At 45.9% G+C, this 26,763-nt stretch overlaps 1 pseudogene; it reads left to right on the forward strand.

Moving 5' to 3' along the window:
* The first annotated feature begins 6,322 nt into the window (after positions 1–6,322).
* LOC129833907 (keratin, type I cytoskeletal 50 kDa-like) lies at positions 6,323–8,379 on the forward strand (annotated as a pseudogene).
* The last annotated feature ends 18,384 nt before the right edge of the window (positions 8,380–26,763 follow it).

The raw sequence follows: 26,763 nt of genomic DNA on the forward strand, positions 1-26,763 counted from the left end.
TTGGCATTCAGGCCAAATAATTCAACCTTGGTTTCATCAGACCAGAGAATCTTGTTTCTCCTGGTCTGAGAGTCTTTAGGTGCCTTTTGGCAAACTCCAGGCATGTTGTCATGTGCCTATTACTGAGGAGTGGCTACCGTCTGGCCACTCTACCGTAAAGGCCTGATTGGTGGAGTGCTGCAGAGATGTTGTCCTTCTGGAATATTCTCCCATCTCCACAGTCACATAGCAAATGGTCTGAATACTTATAAGGTATTGTAAGGTATTTCAGTTTTTTATTTTTAATACATTTGCAAAAATGTCTAAAACTGTTTTTGCTTTGTCATTATGTGTGTAGATTCTTGAGTGTAGATTCTTGAGTGTGTAGATTTTTTTTATTTAATTGAATTTAGAATAAGGCTGTAACATTAAAAAAAAATGAAAAAAATGGGTCTGAATTTTTTCCGGCACTGTATGTTCCCAAATATGTCAAACCAAATCCAACTTACATTTTGCATATCGCACAAGCTAAGTAAGCATTTTCATATCGCACAAGCTAAGGATAATTACACTTCACCCTTTTGCAAAAAGATCAATTTACATAGTGTTCTCCACCGTCAGAAAAATATGTGTGCTTGACATTGAAATGTGCTGACAAATGACATTTAAAATAAGATTGACATCAAATTTACAGAAAGGCCATGTCATGTAACAGCGGGCTCTGAAATTGCTAACGATATCTATTTGCTTTGATATCCTAGTTTAAATTCTTACCCTGCCTCAACACACAGGTGCCTTCTCGTGGATGCACACATACAGTACCTTCAGAAAGTATTCACACCCCTTGACTTTTCCACATTTTGTTGTGTTACAGTCTGAGTCTAAAATGGATTCATGTTCAAGTGGAATTATGATTTTCGAAATCTTCAGGCAATAAGTATTCAACCCCTTTGTAATGGCAAGCCAAAATAAGTTCAGGAGTAAACATTTGCTTAACTAGGCACATACGTTGCACGACTCACTCTGTGTGCAATAATAGTGTTAAACATGATTTTAACATGACTAACTCATCTCTGTACCCCACACATACAAGTATCTGTAAGTTGAGCAGTGAATTTCAAGCACAGATTCAACCACATATCAGTGAGGTTTTCCAATGCCTCGCAAAGAAGGGCACCTATTGGTAGATGGGTAAAACATTTTTAAAAACAATCATTGAATATCCCTATGAGCATGGTGAAGTTACCACTAAGGGATTTTACCATGAGGCCGGTCATAACTTAATATAACTTAAAACAGTTCAATAGCTGTGATAGGAGAAAATTGAGGATGGATCAACAACATCGTAGTTACTCCACAATACTAACCTAAATGACAGCGAAAAGAATGAAGCCTTCTTATACTATTAAAATATTCCAAAATATGCATCCTGTTTGCAATAAGGCACTAAAGTATAACTGCAAAAAAATTACATAAGGTCTTGAATTCAAAGCATTATGTTTGGGGGCAAATCCAAAACAACACATCACAGAGTACAACTCTTCATATTTTCAAGCATGGTGGTGGCTGCATCATGTTATGGTTATGCTTGTCATCGGCAAGGACAAGGGAGGTGCTTAGGATAAAAATAAACGGAATAGCGCTAAGACCAGGCAAAATCCTATAGGAAAACCTGGTTCAGTCTGCTTTCCAACAGACACTGGGTGTCACGCCCTGGCCTTAGTATTCTTTGTTTTCTTTATTATTTTAGTTAGGTCAGGGTGTGACATGGGGAATGTTTGTGTTTTGTTGGTTTTGGGTGTTTTTATGGTAAAGGGGTTGTTGGGTATAGTATATGGGTTTGTGTTGAGTACATGTGTCTAGTGTTGTCTATGTCAGAACGTTTGTAGCCTGTTGTATGTGCACGACGTTTATTAGCTTCACGATCGTTTGTTGTTTTGTTAGTTTGTATTAAGTGTTTCGTGTTTATTTTTCGTCGTCTTTAAAATAAAAGAAGATGGCTTATTTTCCAAATGCTGCGTTTTGGTCCGTCAATCCGCCACACGATCGTGACAGAACTACTCACCAATACAGGACCAAGCGGCATGGAAAGCGGCAACAGGACCCACCTACACAGGATTCGTGGACATGGGAGGAGATACTGGATGGTAAGGGGCCGTGGGCACAACCGGGAGAATATCGCCTTCCTCGTGAAGCGCTGGAGGCAGCTAAAGCCGAGAGGAGGCGATATGAGGAGGCAGCACGGAGACAAGGCTGGAAGCCCGTGAGTACAACCCAAAAATTTCTTGGGGGGGGGGGCCTTAAAGGGAGTGTGGCGAAGTCAGGTAGGAAACCTGCGCCTACTCCCTGTACTTACCGTGGAGAGCGAGAGTACGGGCAGACACCGTGTTACGCAGTAGAGCGCACGGTGTCTCCTGTACGCGTGCATAGCCCAGTTCGGTACATTTCAGCTCCACGTATCGGCCGGGCTAGACTGAGCGTTGAGCCGTATGTCATGAAGCCGGCCCAACGCATCTGGTCACCAGTGCGTCTCCTCGGGCCGGCGTACATGGCACCAGCCTTACGCATGGTGTCCCCGGTTCGCCTACATAGGCCGGTGCGGGTTATTCCACCTCCCCGCACTGGTCAGGCGACGGGGAGCATACAACCAGGTAAGGTTGGGCAGGCTCGGCGCTCAAGGGAGCCAGTACGCCTGCACAGTCCGGTATGTCCGGCGCCACCTCCCCGCCCCAACTCAGTACCACCAGTGCCTCCTCCACGCACTAGCTATATGGTGCGTGTCTCCAGCCCTTTACCACCAGTGCCTAAACCACGCACCAAGCCTCCTGTGTGTCCCCAGAGTCCTGTGCGTCCTGTTGTTGCTCCCCGCACTAGCCCTGAGATGCGTGTCCCCAGCCCGGTGCCACCAGTCCCGGCACCACGCATCAGGCCTACAGTGCGCCTCAGCCGGCAGGAGTCTGCCGTCTGCACAGCGATGCCTGAACTGCCCGTCTGCCAAGCGCCATCTGAGCCATCCGTCTCCCCAGCGCCATCTGAGCCATCCGTCTCCCCAGCGCCATCTGAGCCATCCGTCTCCCCAGCGCCATCTGAGCCATCCGTCTCCCCAGCGCCATCTGAGCCATCCGTCTGCAATGAGCCTGCAAAGCCGCCCGTCTGCCATGAGCCTGCAAAGCCGCCCGTCTGCCATGAGCCTACTGAGCCGTCCGCCAGACAGGAGCCGCTAGAGCCGCCAGCCAGACAGGAGCCGCTAGAGCCGTCCGTCAGACAGGATCTGCCAGAGCCGCCAACCAGACAGGATCTGCCAGAGCCGCCAACCAGACAGGATCTGCCAGAGCCGCCAACCAGACAGGATCTGCCAGAGCCGCCAACCAGACAGGATCTGCCAGAGCCGCCAATCAGACAGGAGCAGCCAGATCAGTCAGCCAGCCATGAGCAGCCAGATCCGTCAGCCAGCCATGAGCAGCCAGATCCGTCAGCTAGCCATGAGCAGCCAGATCCGTCAGCTAGCCTTGAGCAGCCAGATCCGTCAGCTAGCCTTGAGCAGCCAGATCCGTCAGCTAGCCATGAGCAGCCAGATCCGTCAGCTAGCCATGAGCAGCCAGATCCGTCAGCTAGCCATGAGCAGCCAGATCCGTCAGCTAGCCATGAGCAGCCAGATCCGTCAGCCAGCCATGAGCAGCCAGATCCGTCAGCCAGCCATGGGCCGTCCCTCAGTCCGGAGCTGCAGTCCCTCAGTCCGGAGCTGCCATTCCTCAGTCCGGAGCTGCCATTCCTCAGTCCGGAGCTGCCCCTTATCCTGGTGCTGCCCCTTATCCTGGTGCTGCCCCTTATCCTGGTGCTGCCCCTTACCCTGGTGCTGCCCCTTACCCTGGTGCTGCCCCTTACCCTGGTACTGCCCCTGACCCTGGTACTGCCCCTGACCCTGGTACTGCCCCTTACCCTGGTACTGCCCCTTAGTCCGGAGCTGCCCCTTAGTCCGGAACTGCCCCTTAATGCAATGGGGTTAATGTGGAGGGGGGTCATTTGGAGGAAGCCTAGGAGGTGGTTAGGGACTGTGGTGACGTGGGGACCACAACCAGAGCCGGAGCCGCCACCGTGGATGGAAGCCCACCCAGACCCTCCCCTAGACTGTGTAATGGTGCGCCCGGAGTTCGCACCTTAAGGGGGGGGTTATGTCACGCCCTGGCCTTAGTATTCTTTGTTTTCTTTATTATTTTAGTTAGGTCAGGGTGTGACATGGGGAATGTTTGTGTTTTGTTGGTTTTGGGTGTTTTTATGGTAAAGGGGTTGTTGGGTATAGTATATGGGTTTGTGTTGAGTACATGTGTCTAGTGTTGTCTATGTCAGAACGTTTGTAGCCTGTTGTATGTGCACAACGTTTATTAGCTTCACGATCGTTTGTTGTTTTGTTAGTTTGTATTAAGTGTTTCGTGTTTATTTTTCGTCGTCTTTAAAATAAAAGAAGATGGCTTATTTTCCAAATGCTGCGTTTTGGTCTGAAGATCCTTCTCTCCTCACCTCGTCCGAGGATGAGGAGAGCGACAGCCGTTACACTGGGAGACAAATGAACCTTTCTGTAGGACAATAACCTAAAACAGAAGGCCAAATATAGTCTGGAGTTGCTTAGCAAGATGACATTGATTGTTCCTGAGTGACCTAGTTCCAGTTTTGCTTTAAATCGTCTTGAAAATCTATGGCAAGACTTGACAATAACTGTCTAGCAATGATCAACAATCAACTTGACAGAGCTTGAGGAATTTTAAAAATAAAAATGTGCAAATATTTTACAATCTAGGTGTACAAAGCTCTTAGAGACTTACCCAGAAATACTCACAACTGCAACCGGTGCCAAAGGTGATTCTAGCATGTATTGTCTCAAGTAGTTTAATAAATATCTAATTAAGATATATTCGTGTTTTATTTTTCATAATTTAGTTTTTTACAAACGTTTGAATTTTCTTCCACTTTGACATTAAAGAGTATTTTGTGTAGATCTCTGACAAAACAACAGTGGTGTAAAGTTTTTGTATCTGTACTATACTTTACTATTTATATTGTTGACAACTGTTACTCTCACTCCACTACATTCCTAAAGAAAATCATGTACTTTTTACTCCATACATTTTCCCTGACACCCAAAGGTACTTGTCACATTTTGAATGCTTAGCAGGACAGGAAAATCGTCCAATTCACACACTTATCAAGAGAACAACCCTGGCCATCCCTATTGCATCTGCTCTGGCGGACTCACTGAACACAAGCTTAATTTGTAAATGATGTCTGAGTGTTGGAGACTATCTGTAAATCATTTAAAAAAACAATAAAATGTTGCCGTCTGGTTTACTTAATATAAGTAATTTGAAACGATTTATACTTTTACTTTAGATACTTAAGTATATTTTAGCAATTACATTTACTTTTGATACTTAAGTGTATTTAAAACCAAATACTTGTAGACTTTTACTCAAGTAGTGTTTTACTGGGTGACTTTCACTTTTACTTGAGTCATTTTCTATGAAGGTATCTTTACCTTTACTCAAGTATGATAACTGGGTACTTTCCACCACTGCCAAACGATTGTAAAACAACAAAACGTGGAACAAGTCAAGGGATGTGAATATTTTCTGAAGCCACTGTACATGCACACACACACTGTTCTCCCACTCTAACTGCACCTCACGAGAAAACAAACAGGTTTTAGGATTTTTTAAAGTATCTTTAACCATACTGACTTGTCAATTCCGGCAATGACTTTTAAGTTTCATATTTGGTATACCGTAAATCCCCAATCTGAAGCAATGACTTGTAAGTTTCAGCAATGTACGTTTTTCAGGAAATGTAAATTAACAAATTATTTTTTACATTTCAGTGTGAAATAGCTGTCAGCCAAGATTCCATAATGGTTGTGAATTTGTAGAAGTTCATGAATATGATTCAAAAGGTGATTTAAGACATACATTATGTCAAACTGAGCACCAGATCCCTATTACTGACTACATAATTGTGTTTATAAGTCCAGGGCATGTTTTTCGCAGATTGCTTGGTTTCATCTTGTCTGTAGCGAAGATTAAGTATTCATATTGCTATAATTGGCACAGCTTGTACAAACAGTCGCATTCCACATTGCCAAACCACATTCAAAGTTTTATGAACTCATGTGCAAATGTGCAAAGTAAGCATTAGTTTACGAATGCCTTGATACTAGTGTCAAAAGGCCTATGGCAACTTTTTTGAATTTAGTGTTCCCCTGTTTCCTCAGATCTTTCTCATCCCTCTCTTTGTGTAAGACGCTGTATAAAAGGAACAGGGGTACCTCCCTCCTATACTCCCTCCTCTTTACAGACAGTAAGACAGCTGCAGCCTCCATCACCATGATCTCCTTCTCCAGCAGCAGCTTCATGTTCTCTGGTGGATCCGTGAGGGGAACATCTATCGGCACCTCTCTCCTCTCCATGTCTGGATTTGGCAGCCGTATCAGTGGCATTAGGAAAGAAGTGCTTACCGAGATGCAAGTGTCTCTGGGGTACCTCCAGGTCCTTCTCTGCTGGTGGTGGTGGTGGATTCGGCTTCGGCGGAGGTGAAGGAGGAGGCTTTGGTGGAGGAGGCATGGCCATGTCTGAAGCAGCGGACAACAGTGTCAGTGGGAAGTTCGCCATGCAGAACCAGAATAACCATTTAGCCACCTACCTGGGCAAGGTGGCCACGCTGGAGAAAGCCAACGCTGATTTGGAGATGAAGATCCACCTGTTTCTGATGAGTAAGACTCCCCCTGACTTCTCTGCTTTCTATACTATCATTGTTGACCTCCAAGCAAAGGTACATCAGGTCAACCTTTTTTTGTGTGATTTAGCAGTAATGTGCTCAATATACACTGTGTTGTTGGATTGGGGTTATGTACACTGGGTTGTTGCTGATTTAACTTTTGGGTCTGTCGTGGCAGAGATGGACCATGTTACAAAGATTTGACTAGACAGCTGAAAATGCCCTCAGGCCCATCAAACCCAGAGTTGATGATGATGAGGAATATTTCAATAGAGCAGATAATCTGTTGAAAGGATTCATATTGCATCTGATTGATTTATCTTGAATATGGGTGTTGGTAATTAAAGTTGTTGTTAAGACTGAGGCGTAGGTCATGCCAAGCAACACCGCTTAAGAATGTTCACAAAATACCACCAGGCCCCTTTGGGCCTTATTGCTTGTATAGTCATGACGATGACCTTTTCATTTCCTGGCTGCCATCCATCTAAAAGGAACTATTCTTCTGAGCATCGACAACGCATGACTGGCCCATGATGACTTCAGGGAGAAGGAGCTTTTCAAACCATATGTCACCCATGTGATCATATGTCATCAGGACATTCATGTAAACGCATGCAGGTATTAATAACATAGAAACGATAGACAAATCTTAATAAACCTCATATTATCATGACATTGAACACTTTTAATAAAATCATATGCATATGATGATGTGCATGATGTTATGATTTGGATGGTATGTTATATATATGGTTATTGATAATCATAACCTGTAATGTCTTTGGCTTCTGAAAAGATGAAGATAACCCTGTAGAATATTACATGCAGTAGGTCTCATATGATTTTGTTGACTATTATCTTACATGTTGAAATCTACTAAAGTGATATCTACATGCTAATAAAGCTCAATTCGATGTAATGAGTTGTATGCAGTAAGGTGGAGTAGCACTCCATCCGATTGGCTCAGGCTCTATAGTAGGATAGTTCCGACACTAGATCGCCTCCAGTCCCAGTCTCAAGTGCAAGATCTTTTCATATACAGTGCAGTCGGAAGGTATTTTGTTATGTCACAGCCTTGTTCTAAAATGGATTCAATATTTTTTCCCCTCTTCAATCTACATACAATACCCCATATGTCACGCCCTGATCTGTTTCACCTGTCCTTGTGCTTGTCTCCACCCCCTCCAGGTGTCGCCCATCTTCACCATTATCCCCTGTGCACTTATACCTGTGTTCTCTGTCTGTCTGTTGCTAGTTTGTCAAGTCAACCAGTGTTTTGTTTCTCAGCTCCTGCTTTTCCCCAGTCTCTCTTTTCTCGCGCTCCTGGTTTTTACCATTGCCGGTGCTGACTCTGAGCCCGCCTGCCTGACCACTCTGCCTGCCCCTGACCCTGAGCCTGCCTGCCGTCTGGTGCTTTTGCCCCTACTCTGGATTACCGACCCCTGCCTGCCTTGACCTGTCTTTTGCCTGCCCCTGTTGTTGTAATAAATATTGTTACTTGACACAGTCTGTACTTGGGTCTTACCTGAAATGTGATAGTACGAACTGGCCCTGACTGACCAAGCAGACTTGGACCAGCTCCGCAATGCCATCTCCTCCCAAGGAGCCCTCATTGGTAGACACGAGGTGTTACTTTGAGGTCTGATGGAAGGGTTCCAGGATGTGGCCAAACGTCACGACCTAGCATTGGATGCTTTGCGGGAGCAATTCCATGGGTTGCTTACTAGGCAGCCTACCACGACAGTAACCTCCCAGCCCCTCAGTAACCGAACTGGTAGCAGCGCCATGACCCCGGTTTCCCGGGAACCTCCCCCGGAGCGCAACGATGGAGATTCCAGAACCTGCCTGGCATTTCTCTCCCAGTGCTTCCTCGTTTTCGAGCTGCAGCTTTCTTCGTTTCCCTTCGACCGCTCGAAGATACGAGGTATAGGAGGTATTTGTGTCGGAGGTGAGAAAAGTTTAAGGCTACGGTGTCCGGTAGTGAGGCTGCCCGGAAGTTACTCCAGCTTCAGCAGGACTCCCTCTGTGTATTTCCGCATGCTAGCAGCGGAGGATGCCTGGAACCCGGAAGCGCTGTTTGACACGTTCCTGCACGGATTATCAGAGGAAGTAAAGGATGAGCTTGCAGCCCGGGAACAACCGACGGATCGACTCACTCATCACTTTAACCATCCGGATCGATGGTCGGCTACGGGAACGTAGGAGGGAGAAGAGGTCTGATTTTTTAAAACATATTTAACCTCTTATTTTTGTTGCCACAACTACCTCAGTACTTCCATTCGTTTGTATGGGTAAAAGGCTCTGCATGGTAAATCTGCCTTCTAGCATTTACTGTGATACAGCCTCTGCAGAAGTATTTTTTAAAACATTTTATTTCACCTTTATTTAACCAGGTAGGCCAGTTGAGAACAAGTTCTCATTTACAACTGCGACCTGGCCAAGATAAAGTAAAGCAGTGCAACAAAAAACAGCAACACACAGTTACACATGGGATAAACAAACATACAGTCAATAACAATAGAGAAAGCTATATACAGTGTGTGCAAATGGAGAAAGGAGGTAAGAAAATAAATAGGCCATAGTGGCGACGTAATTACAATTCAGCAAATGAACACTGGAGTGAACGATGTGCAGATGATGATGTGCAAGTAGAAATACTGGTGTGCAAAAAAAAGTAAATAAAAACAACATGGGGATGAGGTAGGTAGATTGGATTGGCTATTTACAGATGGGCTGTGTACAGCTGCAGCGATCGGTGAGCTGCTCAGATAGCTGATGCTTAGTGCTAGTGAGGGAGATATAAGTCTCCAACTTCAGCGATTATTTCTTTTTTTTTTTTTTTGTTTTTTTTTTGCAATTCGTTCCAGTCATTGGCAACAGAGCACTGGAAGGAAAGGCGGCCAAAGGTGTTGGCTTTGGGGATGACCAGTGAGATATACCTGCTGGAGCACGTGCCATGGGTGGGTGTTGTTATGGTGACCAGTGAGCTGAGATAAGGCGGAGCTTTACCTAGCAAAGACTTATAGATGGCCTGGAACCAGTGGGTCTGGTGACGAATATGTAGCGAGGGCCAGTTGACGAGAGCATACAGGTCGCAGTGGTGGCTGGTATATGGGGCTTTGGTGACAAAACAGATGGCACTGCGATAGACTGCATCCAGTTTGCTGAGTAGAGTGTTGGAGGCTATTTTGTAAATGACATCGCCGAAGTCAAGGATCGGTAGGATAGTCAGTTTTATGTTTGACAGCGTGAGTGAACGAGGCTTTGTTGTGAAATAGGAAGCCGATTCTAGATTTAATTTTGGATTGGAGATGCTTAATATGAGTCTGGAAGGAGAGTTTACAGTCTAGCCAGACACCTAGGTATTTGTAGTTGTCCACATATTCTAAGTCAGAACCGTCCAGAGTAGTGATGCTAGTCGGGCGGGTGGGTGCGGGCAGCAATCGGTTGAAGAGCATGCATTTAGTTTTACTAGAGTTTAAGAGCAGTTGGAGGCCACGGAAGGAGTGTTGTATGGCATTGAAGCTCGTTTGGAGGTTTGTTAACACAGTGTCCAAAGAAGGGCCAGAAGTATACAGAATGGTGTCGTCTGCGTAGAGGTGGATCAAAGAATCAACCACAGCAAGAGCGACATCATTGAAACCAAGGCTGTTGAGTCTGCCGATAAGAATACAGGGATTGACAGAGTCAAAAACCTTGGCCAGGTCGATGAAGACGGCTGCACAGTACTGTCTTTTATCGATGGCGGTTATGATATCGTTTAGTACCTTGAACGTGGCTGAGGTGCACCCGTGACCAGCTCGGACCGCGGCAGCTTTCCAATCTTTAGGAATCTTAAATGATACGAAAGAGAGATTGAACAGACTGGTAATAAGGGTTGCAACAATGGCGGTGGATAATTTTAGAAAGAGAGGGTCCAGATTGTCGAGCCCAGCTGATTTGAAGGGGTCCAGGTTTTGCAGCTCTTTCAAAACATCAGCTATCTGGATTTGGGTGAAGGAGAAGCTGGGGAGGCTCGGGCACGTAGCTGCGGGGGGTGCGGAGCTGTTGGGAAGGGTAGTAAAAGCATTTATACTTCTTGCACTTTTGTGAAGGAAGTTGTCAAGGAAGTAAGTTTGTGTTTATACTGGACCTCCCACCACCACCTATCGTCAACCAATCATGTCAAGCTATACAGAGCTACACGGAGCCCTCCGCATTGTTACATATATATATACTACAGGTAAAAAGTTTTAGAACACCTACTCATTCAAGGGTTTTTCTTTATTTTCATAATTTTTTACGTTGTAGAATAATAGTGAAGACATCAAAACTATGAAATAACGCATATGGAATGATGTAGTAACCAAAAAAGTGTTAAACAAATCAAAATATTTTTTTTTATTTGAGATTCTTCAAAATAGCCACCCTTTGCCTTGATAACCTCGTAATGATGCCCCAAGATGGCATAGCAGTCAGACGTCCTTTGTCCTCGTCTTGTCATGTCCCGTGTATATATATATTTACATTTTTCTTCGCATATCTTTTATATATTTTCTTTTCCAAAAACTAAACTTCAAAACACTCTCCTCACCAATTATTTAAAAAAAGTATTATTTACCTCAAATCTGAAATCCACAATAGAAGCTAGCCAGAAGCTAACCAGAAGCTACCCAGAAGCTAACCAGAAGCTAGCCAGTTTACTGGCTAACGTTAGTATTCAGCTAACCACGGTTTGTGGTCATCAGCTGTCCTTTAGTTTAAAGCTATTGCCAGTTTTGTACAACGTGACTCAGACCAGAACATACCGGACCTATTTTTCTCTCCATATCCCCAGATTTCAACCGCAAGCTCTGGACATTTACACCTGGATCTCGCAGCTAGCTAGCTGCTATCCGTGTGACTATTGGCTTACATCGATCCCGGAGCAAACATCAATTATTCCAGAGCTAGCCAGCTGAAGAGTTCCATCAGCCACTCCTGGGCTACAATCCGGACCCGTTTTACTGCCGATGCGGAGCCCCACCGGGCCTTCACGACTGTACTACCGACGTTATCTGCCCGAGGGAGTTATCCAACTGGCCCCTCCGTCGCGGCGTTACCTGAACGCCCATCTGCGGCCCGCTAATCGTTAGCTGTCTTATCGGCTGCTATCTGAATAGGTCTATCTATCGGACAATTTTTCTTGGGTCACTATAACTATATCTATTTTGCCAATTGGATTGATCCCCTCTACCACACGGAACCCAACTAATCTACCGTCGGAAACGCACGAGGTGGCTAAAAGCAGACTTCCATCCTATGCTAGCTTGCTACCGATGGCTCAGCTAGCTGTCTGAATCGCCGTTACCCTAACCAACCTCACTACTCACTGGCCCCTTATGATCACTCGGCTAAGCATGCCTCTCCTTAATGTCAATATGCCTTGTCCATTGCTGTTCTGGTTAGTGTTTATTGGCTTATTTCACTGTAGAGCCTCTAGCCCTGCTCATTATACCTTATCCAACCTTTCAGTTCCACCACCCACACATGCGATGACATCACCTGGTTTCAATGATGTTTCTAGAGACAATATCTCTCTCATCATCACTCAATACCTAGGTTTACCTCCACTGTATTCACATCCTACCATACCTTTGTCTGTACATTATTCCTTGAAGCTATTTTATCGCCCCCAGAAACCTCCTTTTACTCTGTTCCGGACGTTCTAGACGACCAATTCTCATAGCTTTTAGCCGTACCCTTATCCTACTCCTCCTCTGTTCCTCTGGTGATGTAGAGGTGAATCCAGGCCCTGCAGGGCTTAGCTCCACTCCTATTCCCCAAGCGCTCTCTTTTGATGACTTCTGTAACCGTAATAGCCTTGGTTTCATGCATGTTAACATTAGAAGCCTCCTCCCTAAGTTTGTTTTATTCACTGCTTTAGCACACACTGCCAACCCGGATGTTCTAGCCGTGTCTGAATCCTGGCTTAGGAAGACCTCCAAAAATTCTGAAATCTCCATTCCTCCATTCAACATTTTCAGACAAGACAGAACGGCCAAAGGGGGCGGTGTTGCAATCTATTGCAAAGATAGCCTGCAGAGTTCTGTCCTACTATCCAGGTCTGTACCCAAGCAATTTGAACTTCTACTTTTAAAAATCCACCTCTCTAAAAACAAGTCTCTCACCGTTGCCGCCTGCTATAGACCACCCTCTGCCCCCAGCTGTGCTCTGGACACCATATGTGAACTGATTGCCCCCCATCTTGCTTCAGAGCTCGTGCTGCTAGGCGACCTAAACTGGAACATGCTTAACACCCCAGCCATCCTACAATCTAAGCTTGATGCCCTCAATCTCACACAAATTACCAATGAACCTACCAGGTACCACCCCAAAGCTGTAAACACAGGCACCCTCATAGATATCCTCCAAACTAACTTGCCCTCTAAATACACCTCTGTTGTTTTCAACCAGGATCTCAGCGATCACTGCCTCATTGCCTTCATCCGTAATGGGTCAGCGGTCAAACGACCTCCACTCATCACTGTCAAACGCTCCCTGAAACACTTCAGCGAGCAGGCCTTTCTAATCGACCTGGCCGGGGTATCCTGGAAGGATATTGATCTCATCTCATCAGTAGAGGATGCCTGGTTATTTTTATAAATGCCTTCCTAACCATCTTAAATAAGCATGCCCCATTCAAGAAATTTAGAACCAGGAACAGATAGGTCTGGAGAGAACCGAGGGCTATGACTGCCCTTAACCAACACAAAAACATCCTATGGCGTTCTGCATTAGCATCGAACAGCGCCCGTGATATGCAACTTTTCAGGGAAGCTAGAAACCAATATACACGGGCAGTTAGAAAAGCCAAGGCTAGCTTTTTCAAGCAGAAATTTGCTTCTTGCAACACAAACTCAAAAAGGTTCTGGGACACTGTAAAGTCCATGGAGAATAAGAACACCTCCTCCCAGCTGCCCACTGCACTGAGGACAGGAAACACTGTCACCACCGATAAATCCACTATAATTGAGAATTTCAATAAGCATTTTTCTATGGCTGGCCATGCTTTCCACCTGGCTACCTCTACCCCGGTCAACAGCACTGCACCCCCCACAGCAACTCGCCCAAACCTTCCCCATTTCTCCTTCTCCCAAATCCAGTCAGCTGATGTTCTGAAAGAGCTGCAAAATCTGACCCCTACAAATCAGCCGGGCTAGATAATCTGGACCCTTTCTTTCTAAAATTATCTGCTGAAATTGTTGCAACCCCTATTACTAGGGTGTTCAACCTCTCTTTCGTGTCGTCTGAGATTCCCAAAGATTGGGAAGCCGCTGCAGTCATCCCCCTCTTCAAAGGGGGATTTCTAATGTCTTCAAAAGCCAAGTCAACAAACAGATTACCGACCATTTCGAATCCCACCATACCTTCTCCGCTTTGCAATCTGGTTTCAGAGCTGGTCATGATTGCACCTCAGCCATGCTCAAGGTCCTAAACGATATCCTAACCGCCATCGATAAGAAACAATACTGTGCAGCCGTATTCATTGACCTGGCCAAGGTTTTCGACTCTGTCAATCACCACATCCTCATTGGCAGACTCGATAGCCTTGGTTTCTCAAATGATGGTTCACTAACTACTTCTCTGATAGAGTTCAGTGTGTCAAATCGGAGGGCCTGTTGTCCGGGCCTCTGGCAGTCTCTATGGGGGTGCCACAGGGTTCAATTCTTGGACCGACTCTCTTCTCTGTGTACATCAATGATGTCGCTCTTGCTGCTGGTGAGTCTCTGATCCACCTCTACGCAGATGACACCATTCTGTATACCTCTGGCCCTTCTTTGGACACTGTGTTAACAACCCTCCAGACGAGCTTCAATGCCATACAACTCTCCTTCCGTGGCCTCCAATTGCTCTTAAATACAAGTAAAACTAAATGTATGCTCTTCAACCGATCGCTGCCGGCACCTGCCCGCCCGTCCAACATCACTACTCTGGACGGTTCTGACTTAGAATATGTGGACAACTACAAATACCTAGGTGTCTGGTTAGACTGTAAACTCTCCTTCCAGACTCACACCAAACATCTCCAATCCAAAGTTAAATCTAGAATTGGCTTCCTATTTCGCAACAAAGCATCCTTCACTCCTGCTGCCAAACATACCCTTGTAAAACTGACCATCCTACCGATCCTCGACTTCGGCAATGTCATTTACAAAATAGCCTCCAATACCCTACTCAATAATTTGGATGCAGTCTATCACAGTGCCATCCGTTTTGTCAGCAAAGCCCCATATACTACCCACCACTGCGACCTGTATGCTCTCGTTGGCTGGCCCTCGCTTCATACTCATCGCCAAACCTACTGGCTTCAGGTCATCTACAAGACCCTGCTAGGTAAAGTCCCCCCTTATCTCAGCTCGCTGGTCACCATAGCAGCACCCACCTGTAGCACGCGCTTCAGCAGGTATATCTCTCTGGTCACCCCCAAAACAAATTCTTCCTTTGACCGCCTCTCCTTCCAGTTCTCTGCTGCCAATGACTGGAATGAACTACAAAAATCTCTGAAACTGGAAACACTTATCTCCCTCACTAGCTTTAAGCACCAGCTGTCAGAGCAGCTCACAGATTACTACACCTGTACATAGCCCATCTATAATTTAGCCCAAACAACTACCTCTCCCCCTACTGTATTTATTTAATTATTTTGCTCCTTTGCACCCCATTATTTCTATCTTTATTTTGCACATTCTTCCACTGCAAATCTACCATTCCAGTGTTTTACTTGCTACATGGTATTTACTTCGCCACCATGGCCTTTTTTTGCCTTTACCTCCCTTATCTCACCTCATTTGCTCACATTGTATATACTTATTTTTTTCTACTGCATTATTGACTGTATGTTTGTTTTACTCCATGTGTAACTCTGTGTTGTTGTATGTGTCGAACTGCTTTGCTTTATCTTGGCCAGGTCGCAATTGTAAATGAGAACTTGTTCTCAACTTGCCTACCTGTTTAAATAAAGGTGAAATATATATATTTTTTTAAAATAGCTCCACAATGAGATGGGTGCAGGCCAGGCAGCAGGCTGTTAGACTGCCAGCTTAGTGGCGTCTGCCACTAGCACAGTCAGTGTAGTCAGCTCAGCTATCCCCATTGAGACTGTGTCTATGCCTTGATCTAGGTAGGCCAAAACTAAACATGGCGATGTTCGCCTTAACAATCTCACTGGAATAAAGACCTCTTCCATTCTTGAAAGAGATTGTGATATCTCACATCTCAAAATAGGGCTACTTAATGTTAGATCCCTCGCTTCCAAGGCAGTTATAGTTAATGAAATAATCACTGATCACAATCTTGATGTGATTGGCCTGACTGAAACATGGTTACACTAGTGACCATATCCCCTGCTCATCCCACAAAGGCGGAGGTGTTGCTAACATTTACGATACCAAATTTAAATGTACCTAAAAAAATACTGCGTTTTTCGTCTTTTGAGCTTCTAGTCATGAAATCTATGCAGCCTACTCAATCACTTTTTATAGCTACTGTTTACAGGCCTCCTGGGCCGTATACAGCGTTCCTCACTGAGTTCCCTGAATTCCTATCGGACCTTGTAGTCATGGCAGATAATATTCTAATTTAATATTCACATGGAAAAGTCCACAGACCCACTCCAAAAGGCTTTCATCATTGACACAGTGGGTTTTGTCCAACATGTCTCCGGACCTACTCACTGCCACGGTCATACTCTGGACCTAGTTCTTTCCCGTGGAATAAATATTGTGGATCTTAATGTTTTTGCTCATAATCCTGGACTATCGGACCACCATTTTATTACGTTTGCAATCGCAGCAAATAATCTGCTCAGACCCCAACCAAGGATCATCAAAAGCCGTGCTATAAATTCTCAGACAACCCAAAGATTCCTAGATGCCCTTCCAGACTCCCTCCATCTACCCAAGGACGTCAGAGTACAACAATTGGTTAACTACCTAACTGTGTAAATTAATTTACCCTTGCATAATACCCTAGATGCAGTCGCACCCCTAAAAACAAAAAACATTTGTCATAAGAAATTAGCTCCCTTGTATACAGAAAATACCGAGCCCTGAAGCAAGCTTCCAGAAAATTGGAACGGAAATGGCGCTACACCAAACTGGAAGTCTTACGATTAGCTTAGAAAGACAGTACCGTGCAGTATCGAAGAGCCCTCACTGCTGCTCGGTCATCCTATTTTTCCAACTTAATTGAGGAGAATAAGAACAATCCAAAATTTATTTTTGATACTGTCGCAAAGCTAACTAAAAATCAGCATTCCCGGGGCCTCCCGGGTGGCGCAGTGGTCTAGGGCACTGCATCGCAGTGCTAGCTGCGCCACCAGAGTCTCTGGGTTCGCGCCAAGGCTCTGTCGCAGCAGGCCGCGACCGGGAGGTCCGTGGGGCGACGCACAATTGGGCTAGCGTCGTCCGGGTTAGGGAGGGTTTGGCCGGTAGGGATATCCTTGTCTCATCGCGCTCCAGCGACTCCTGTGGCGGGCCGGGCGCAGTGCGCGCTAACCAAGGGGGCCAGGTGCGCGGTGTTTCCTCCGACACATTGGTGCGGCTGGCTTCCGGGTAGGAGGCGCGCTGTGTTAAGAAGCAGTGCGGCTTGGTTGGGTTGTGCTTCGGAGGACGCGTGGCTTTCGACCTTCGTCTCTCCCGAGCCCGTACGGGAGTTGTAGCGATGAGACAAGACAGTAATTACTAGCGATTGGATACCACGAAAATTGGGAAGAAAAGGGGATAAAATGTATTTTAAAAATTAAAAAATAATTTAAAAATCAGCATTCCAGGGCCTCCCGGGTGACGCAGTGGTCTAGAGCACTGCATCGCAGTGCTAACTGCGCCACCAGAGTCTCTGGGTTCGCCCCCAGGCTCTGTCGCAGCCGGCCGCGACCGGGAGGTCCGTGGGGCGACGCACAATTGGGCTAGCGTCGTCCGGGTAAGGGAGGGTTTGGCCGGTAGGGATTTTCCTTGTCTCATCGCGCTCCAGCGACTCCTGTGGCGTGCTGGGCGCAGTGCGTGCTAACCAAGGGGGCCAGGTGCACGGTGTTTCCTCCGACACATTGGTGCGGCTGGCTTCCGGGTTGGAGGCGCGCTGTGTTAAAGAAGCAGTGCGGCTTGGTTGGGTTGTGCTTCGGAGGACGCATTACTTTCGACCTTCGTCTCTCCCGAGCCCGTACGGGAGTTGTAGCGATGAGACAAGATAGTAATTACTAGCGATTGGATACAACGGAAATTGGGGAGAAAAGGGGATAAAATAAAATAAAATAAAAATACATGAAAAAAAAAAAATAAAGAAATAAAGAAAAAAAATAATAATCAGCATTCCCCAAGAGAGGATGGCTTTCACTTCAGCAGTGAAAAATGAATGAACCTCTTTGACAAAAAGATCATGATCATTAGAAAGCAAATTATGGACTCTTTAAATCTGCGTATTTCTCCAACGCTCAGTTGACCTGAGTCTGCACAACACTTCCAGGACCTAGGATCAAGGGAGACTCAAGTTTATTAATACTATATCGCTTTACACATTGATGAAAATAGTCATGGCATCTAAACCTTCAAGCTGCATACTGAACCCTATTCCAACTAAACTACTGAAAGAGCTGCTTCCTGTGCTTGGCCCTCCTATGTTGAACATAATAAACGGCTCCCTATCACCGGATGTGTACCAAACTCACAAAAGGTGTCAGTAATAAAGCCTCTCTTGAAAAAGCCAAATGTTGACCCAGAAAATATTTAAAAAACATTGGCCTACATCAAATCTCCCATTCCTCTCAATTTTTGGGGAAAAAGCTGTTGCGCAGCAACTCACTGCCTTCCTGAAGACAAACAATGTATACGAAACGCTTCAGTCTGGGTTTAGACTCCATCATTGCACTGAGACTGCACTCGTGAAGGTGGTAAATTACCTTTTAATGGCGTTAGACCAAGGCTCTGCATCTGTCCTCGTGCGCCTAGACCTTAGCGCTGCTTTTGATACCATCGATCACCACATTCTTTTGGAAAGATTGGAAACCCAAATTGGTCTACATGGACAAGTTCTGGCCTGGTTTAGATCTTATCTGTCAGAACGATATCAGTTTGTCTCTGTGGCTGGTTTGTCTTCTGACAAATCAACAGTAAATTTCAGTGTTCCTCAAGGTTCTGTTTTAGGACCACTATTGTTTTCACTATATATTTTACCTCTTGGTCATGTCATTCAGAAGCATAATGTTAACTTTCACTGCAATTCGGACAATACACAGCTGTACATTTCAATGGAACATGGTGAAACAACAAAATTGTCCTCTCTGGAAGCCTGTGTTTCAGACATAAGGAAGTGTATGGTGGCAAATGTTTTACTTTTAAATTCGGACAAAACAGAGATGCTAGTTCTAGGTCCCAAGAAACAAAGAGATCTTCTGTTGGATCTGACAATTAATCTTGATAGTTGAACAGTCGTCTCAAATAAAACTGTGAAGGACCTCGGTGTTACTCTGGACCCTGATCTCTCTTTTGACAAACATATCAAGACTGTTTCAAGGACAGCTTTTTTCCATCTATGTAACGTTGCAAAAATCAGAAACCTTCTGTCCAAAAATGATGCATAAAAATTCATCCATGCTTTTGTCACTTCTAGATTATACTACTGCAATGCTCTACTTCACGTCTACCCGGATAAAGCACTAAATAAACTTCAGTTAGTACTAAAACACGGCTGCTAGAATCTTGACTAGAACCAAAAAATGTGATCATATTATTCCAGTGCTAGCCTCTCTACACTGGCTTCCTGGCTAGGGTTGATTTCAGTGTTTTACTGCTAACCTACAAAGCATTACATGGGCTTGCTCCTACCTATCTTTCCGATTTGGTCCTGCTGTACATACCTACACGTATGCTATGGTCACAAGACGCAGGTCTCCTTATTGTCCCTAGAATTTCTAAGCAATCAGCTGGAGGCAGGGCTTTCTCCTATAGAGCTCCATTTTTATGGAATGGTCTGCCTATCCATGTGAGAGACGCAGACTCGGTCTCAACCTTTAAGTCTTTATTGAAGACTCATCTCTTCAGTAGGTCCTATGATTGAGTGTAGTCTGGCCCAGGGGTGTGAAGGGCAACGGGATGGCACTGGAGCGACGAACCGCCCTTGCTGTCTCTGCATGTCTGGTTCCCTTCTCTCCACTGGAATTCTCTGCCTCTAACTCTATTACGGGGGCTGAGTCACTGGCTTACTGGTGCTCTTCCATGCCGTCCCTAGGAGGGGTGTGTCACTTGAGTGGGTTGAGTCACTGACGTGATCTTCCTGTCTGGGTTCGTGCCGTGGGGGAGATCTTCGTGGGCTATACTCGGCCTTGTCTCAGGGTAGTAAGTTGGTGGTTGAAGATATCCCTCTAGTGGTGTGGGGGCTGTGCTTTGGCAAAGTGGGTGGGGTTATATCCTGCCTGGTTGGCCCTGTCCTGGGGTATCGTTGGGTGGGGCCACAGTGTCTCCTGACCTCTCCTGTCTCAGCCTACAGTAATTATGTTGCAATAGTTTATGTGTCGGGGGCTAGTGTCAGTCTGTTATATCTGGAGTATTCCTCCTGTCTTATCTGGTGTCCTGTGTGAATTTTAAGTATGCTCCTTCTAATTCTCTCTCTTTCTCGCTCTCTTTCTTTTTCTCTTTCTCTTCTCTCAACGAACCTGAGCCCTAGGACCATGCCTCAGAACTACCTGGCCTGATGACTCCTTGCTGTCCCCTGACCTGTTCTCGGGACGTGCTACCTTGTCCCGGACCTGCTGTTTTCGACTCTCTCTCTCTCTCTACTGCACCTGCTGTCTCTAACTCTGAATGATCGGATATGAGAAGCTAATTGACATTTACTCCTGAGGTGCTGACCTGTTGCACCCTCTACAACCACTGTGATTATTATTATTTGACCCTGCTGGTCATCTATGAACGTTTGAACATCTTGGCCATGTACTGTTATAATCTCCACCCGGCACAGCCAGAAGAGGACTGGCCGCCCCTCAGTCCCTGGTTCCTCTCTAGGTTTCTTTCAAGGTTCCTGCCTTTCTAGGGAAATTTTCCTAGCCAGCTTGCTTCTACATCTGCATTGCTTGCTGTTTGGGGTTTTAGACTGGGTTTCTGTATAGCACTTTGCGACATCGGCTGATGTAAGAAGGGCTTTATAAGTATTTCATTGATGACAGCTTTGAATACTCTTGGCAGTCTCTCAACCGGCTTCACCCGGAATGATTTTTTCCAACAGTCTTGAAGGAGTTCCCACATATGCTGAGCACTTGTTGGCTGCTTTTCCTTCACTCTGCGGTCTGACTCATCCCAAACCATCTCAATTTGGTTGTGGTCAGGGGATTGTGGAGGCCAGGTCATCTGATGCAGCACTCCATCACTTTCCTTCTTGGTAAAATAGCCCTTACACAACCTGGAGGTGTGTTGGGTCATTGTCCTGTTGAAAAACAAATGTTAGTCCCACTAAGCCCAAACCAGATGGGATGGCGTATCGCTGCAGAATGCTGTGGTAGCCATGCTGGTTAAGTGTGCCTTGAATTCTAAATAAATCACAGACAGTGTCACCAGCAAAGCACCCCCACAGCATAACACCTCCTCCTCCATGTTTTACGGTGGGAAATACACATGCGGAGATCATCCGTTCACCCACACCGCGTCTCACAAAGACATAGCAGTTGGAACCAAAAATATCCAATTTGGACTCCAGACCAAAGGACACATTTCCACCGGTCTAATGTCCATTGCTCGTGTTTCTTGGCCCAAGAAATTCTCTTCTTATTATTGGTGTCCTTTAGTAGTGGTTTCTTTGCAGCAATTCGACGATGAAGGCCTGATTCACGCAGTCTCCTCTGAACAGTTGATGTTGATGTGTCTGTTACTTGAACTCGGTGAAGTATTTATTTGTAATGCAATTTCTGAGGCTGATAACTCTAATGAACTTATCCTCTGTAGCAGAGGTAACTCTGGGTCTTCCTTTCCTGTGGCGGTCCTCATGAGAGCCAGTTTCATCATAGCGCTTGATGGTTTTTGCAACTGCACTTGAAGAAACGTTCAAAGTTCTTGACATTTTCCGGATTGGCTGACCTTCATGTCTTAAAGTAATGATGGACTGTAATTTCTCTTTGCCTATTTGAGCTGTTCTTGCCATAATATGGACTTGGTATTTGACCAAATAGGGCTGTCTTCTGTATACCCCCCTATCTTGTCACAACACAACTGATTGGCTCAAAAGCATTAAGAAGGAAAGAAATTGCACAAATTAACTTTTAAGAAAGCACATCAGTTAATTTAAATGCATTCCAGGTGACTACCTCATGAAGCTGGTTGTGAGAATGCTAATAATATGTTTCCTTTATTTTGGCAGCTACCAGTATATATACACTACATGACCAAAACTATGTGGACACCTGCTCGTCGAACATCTCATTCCAAGATTATGGGTATTAATATAGAGTTGGTCCCCCCTTTGCTGCTATAACAGCCTCCACTCTTCTGGAAAGGGTTTCTTATAGATGTTGGAACATTGCTGAGGGGACTTGGTCCATTCAGCCACAAGAGCATTAGTTGGTGGTTAGGCTTGGCTCGCAGTCAGCATTCCAATTCATCTAAAAAGGTGTTCGATGGGGTTGAGGCCAGGGCTCTGTGCAGGCCAGTCAAGTTCGTCTACACCGATCTCGACCAACCATTTCTGTATGGGCGTTCGCTTTGAGCACAGGGGCATTTTCATGCTGAAACAGGAAAGGACATTCTCCAAACTGTTGCCACAAAGTTGGAAGTACAGAATCCTCTAGAATGTCATTGCATGCAGTGCCGTTAAGATTTCCCATCAAAACACATTTTATTGGTCACATACACATGGTTAGCAGATGTTAATGTGAGTGTAGCGAAATGCTTGTCCTTCTAGTTCCGACGTGCAGTAATATCTAACAAGTAAAATAACAATTCCACAACAACTACCTTATACAGACAATTGTAAAGGAATGAATAAGAATATGTACATATAAATATATGGATGACGATGGCTGTGCAGCATAGGCAAGATGCAGTAGATGGTATAGATTACAGTATATACATATGAGATGAGTAATGTACGGTGTGTAAACATTATATGAAGTGGCATTGTTTAAAGTGACTAGAGATACATTTATTACATTCAATTTTTTATTATTAAAGTGGCTAGAGATTTGAGTCAGTATGTTGGCAGCAGCCACTCAATGATAGTGATAGCTGTTTAACAGTCTCTCGGTCCCAGCTTTGATGCACCTGTACTGACCTCGCCTTCTGGATGATAGCGGGGTGAACAGGCTCGGGTGGTTGTTGTCCTTTATGATCTTTTTGGCCTTCCTGTGACATCGGGTGCTGTAGGTGTCCTAGAGGGCAGGTAGTTTGCCGCCGGTGATGGGTTGTGCAGACCTCACTGCCCTCTGGAGTGCCTTCCGGTCGTGGGCGGAGCAGTTGCCGTACCAGGCGGTGATACAGCCCGACAGGATGCATCTGTAAAAGAGTGTTTTTGGTGACAAGCCACATTTCTTCAGCATCCTGAGGTTGAAGAGGCGCTGTTGCGCCTTCTTCACCATGCTGTCTGTGTGGGTGGACCATTTCAGTTTGTCCGTGATGTGTATGCCGAGGAACTTAAAACTTTCCACCTAATCCACTACTGTCCCATCGATGTGGATAGGGGGGTGCTCCCTCTGCTGTTTCCTGAAGTCCATGATAAGCTACTTTGTTTTGTTGACGTGGAGTGTGATGTTATTTTCCTAACATCATACTCCGAGGGCCCTCACCCTCCTCCCTGTAGGCCATCTCATCGTTGTTGGTGATCAAGTCTACCACTGTAGTGTCGTCTGCAAACTTGATGATTGAGTTGGAGGCTTGCATGGCCACTCAGTCATGGGTGAACAGGGAGTACAGGAGAGGGCTGAGCATGCACCCTTGTGGGGCCCCAGTGTTGAGGATCAGCGGGGTGGAGATGTTGTTTCCTACCCTCACCTACCTGGGGGTGCCCGTCAGAAAGTCCAGGACCCAGTTGCATAGGGCGTGGTCGAGACCCTTGGTCTCGACCTTAATGACGAGTTTGGAGGGTACTATGGTGTTAAATGCTGAGCTGTAATCGATGAACAGCATTCTTACATAGGTATTCCTCTTGTTCAGATGGGTTAGGGCAGTGTGCAGTGTGCAGTGTGATTGAGATTGCGTCGTCTGTGGACCTATTGGGGCGGTAAGCAAATTGGAGTGGGTCTAGGGTGTCTGGTAGGGTGGAGGTAATATGATCCTTGACTAGTCTCTCAAAGCACTTCATGATGACGGAAGTGAGTGCTACGGGGCGATAGTCGTTTAGCTCAGTTACTTTAGCTTTCTTGGGAACAGGAACAAGGGTGGCCTTCTTGAAGCATGTGTGAACAGCAGACTGGGATAGGGATTGATTGAATATGTCTGTAAACCCACCAGCCAGCTGGTCTGCGCATGCTCTGAGGATGCGGCTAGGGATGCCGGCCCAGACGGCGAGGGTTAACATGTTTAAATGTTTTACTCATGTTGGCCGCGGTAAAGGAGAGCCCGCAGGTTTTGGTAGCGGGCCATGTCAGTGGCACAGTATTGTCCTCAAAGCGAGCAAAGAATTTGTTTAATTTGACTGAATAGCTACACTGTTAGTATTCCTTTATGTTCCCGGTCACCTTGCCATGATTAAAAGCAATGGTTTGCGTTTTCAGTTTTGCGCCATCAATGCTGCCATCAATTGGGGAAGGTTGGGGAAGGTTTAGTAGTCACCGTGGGTACAACATCACCGATACACTTGCTCACTGAATCAGCGTATACATCAATGTTGTTGTCTGAGGCTATCCGGAACATATCCCAGTCCACCTGATGGAAGCAATCTTGAAGCGTGGAATCCGATTGGTTGGATCAGCGTTGGACAGACCTGAGCACGGGCGTTTCCTGTTTTAGTTTCTGTCTATAGGCTGGGAGCAAGAACTAAGGGGCCTAGCTCAAACCATGAAAAACAGCCCCAGATCATTATTCCTCCTCCACCAAACTTTACAGTTGGCATTATGCATTGGGGCAGGTAGTGTTCTCCTGGCATCCGCCAAACCCAGAGACGGTGAAGTGTGATTCATCATTCCAGAGAACGCGTTTCCACTGCTCCAGAGTTCAATGCCGGCAAGTTTTACACCACTCCAGCCAAATCTTGGCATTTCGCATGGTGATCTTCGGCTTGGAAGCCCATTTCATTAAGCTCCCGAAGAACAGTTCTTGTGCTGATCTTGCTTCCAGAGACAGTTTGGAACTCGGTAGTGAGAGTGGCAACCGAATTTTTACTCGCTGTGCGCTTCAGCACTCAGCAGTCCCATTCTGTGAGCTTGTGTGGCCTACCACTTCGTAGCTGAGCCGTTGTTGCTCCTAGATGTTTCCACTTCACAACAACAGCACTTACAGTTGACCGGGGCAGCTCTAGCAGGGAAAATTTTTGAATGACTGACTTGTTGGTATCCGAATACAACAAGTGTAGACTTTAAGGTGAAATGCTTGCTTACAGGCTCTAACCAATAGTGCAAAAAAGGTATTAGGTGGACAATAGGTAGGTAAAGAAATAAAAACAACAGTAAAAAGACAGGCTATATACAGTAGCGAGGCAATAAAAGTAGTGAGGCTACATACAGACACCGGTTAGTCAGGCTGATTGAGGTAGTATGTACATGTAGATATGGTTAAAGTGACTATGCATATATTATGAACAGAGAATAGCAGTAGCGTAAAAGAGGGGTTGGCGGGTGGCGGGTGGCGGGTGGCGGGACACAATGCATTTAGCCCGGGTTAGCCAATGTGCGGCAGCACATGTACAGATGATGATGTGCAAGTAGAAATACTGGTGTGCAAAAGAGCAAAAAAGTAAATAAAAATAACATGGGGATGGGGTAGGTAGGTAGGTAGGTAGATTGGATGGGCTATTTACGGATGGGCAATGTACAGCTGCAGCGATCGGTTAGCTGCTCGGATAGCTGATGTTTAAAGTTAGTGAGAGAGATATAAGTCTCCAACTTCAGTGATTTTTGCAATTTGTTCCAGTCATTGGCAGCAGAGAACTGTAAGGAAAGGCGGCCAAACGAAGTGTTGGCTTTGGGGATGACCAGTGAGATATACCTGCTGGAGCGCGTGCTACGCATGGGTGTTGTTATCGTGACCAGTGAGCTGAGATGGCAACAACAACTGCCCGAGTTACACCAGAAACGCACAATCCCTCCATCAGTGCTCAGGCTGTCCGCAATAGGCTGAGAGAGACTGGACTGAGGGCTTGTAGGCCTGTTGTAAGGCAGGTCCTCACCAGACATCACCGGCAACAACATTGCATATGGGCACAAACCCACTGTCGCTGGACCAGACAAGACTGGCAAAAAGGGCTCTTCACTGACGAGTCGCGGTATTGTCTCACCAGGAGTGATGGTCGGATTCACGTTTATCGTTGAAGGAATGAGCGTTACACCGAGGCCTGTACTCTGGAGCGGGATCGATTTGGAGGTGGAGGGTCCGTCATGGTCTGGAGCAGTGTATCACAGCATCATCGGACTGAGCTTGTTGTCATTGCAGGCAATCTCAACGCTGTGCGTTACAGGGAAGACATCCTCCTACCTCATGTGGTACCCTTCCTGCAGGCTCATTCTGACATGACCCTCCAGCATGACAATGTCACTAGCCATACTGCTCATTCTGTGTGCGATTTCCTGCAAGACAGGAATGTCAGTGTTCTGCCATGGCAAGCGAAGAGCCCGGGTCTCAATCCTATTGAGCACATCTGGGACCTGTTGGATCGGATGGTGAGGGCTAGGGCCATTCCCCCCAGAAATGTCCGGGAACTTGCAGGTGCCTTGGTGGAAGAGTGGGGTAACATCTCACAGCAAGAACTGGCATATCTGGTGTAGTCCATGAGGAGGAGATGCACTGCAGTACTTAATGCAGCTGGTGGCCACACCAGATACTGACTGTTACTTTCGATTTTGACCCCCCTTTGTTCAGGGACACAGTATTTCAT

This window comes from Salvelinus fontinalis, chromosome 34, assembly GCF_029448725.1.
Source record: "Salvelinus fontinalis isolate EN_2023a chromosome 34, ASM2944872v1, whole genome shotgun sequence".
In the NCBI taxonomy this organism is placed as follows: Eukaryota; Metazoa; Chordata; class Actinopteri; order Salmoniformes; family Salmonidae; genus Salvelinus; species Salvelinus fontinalis.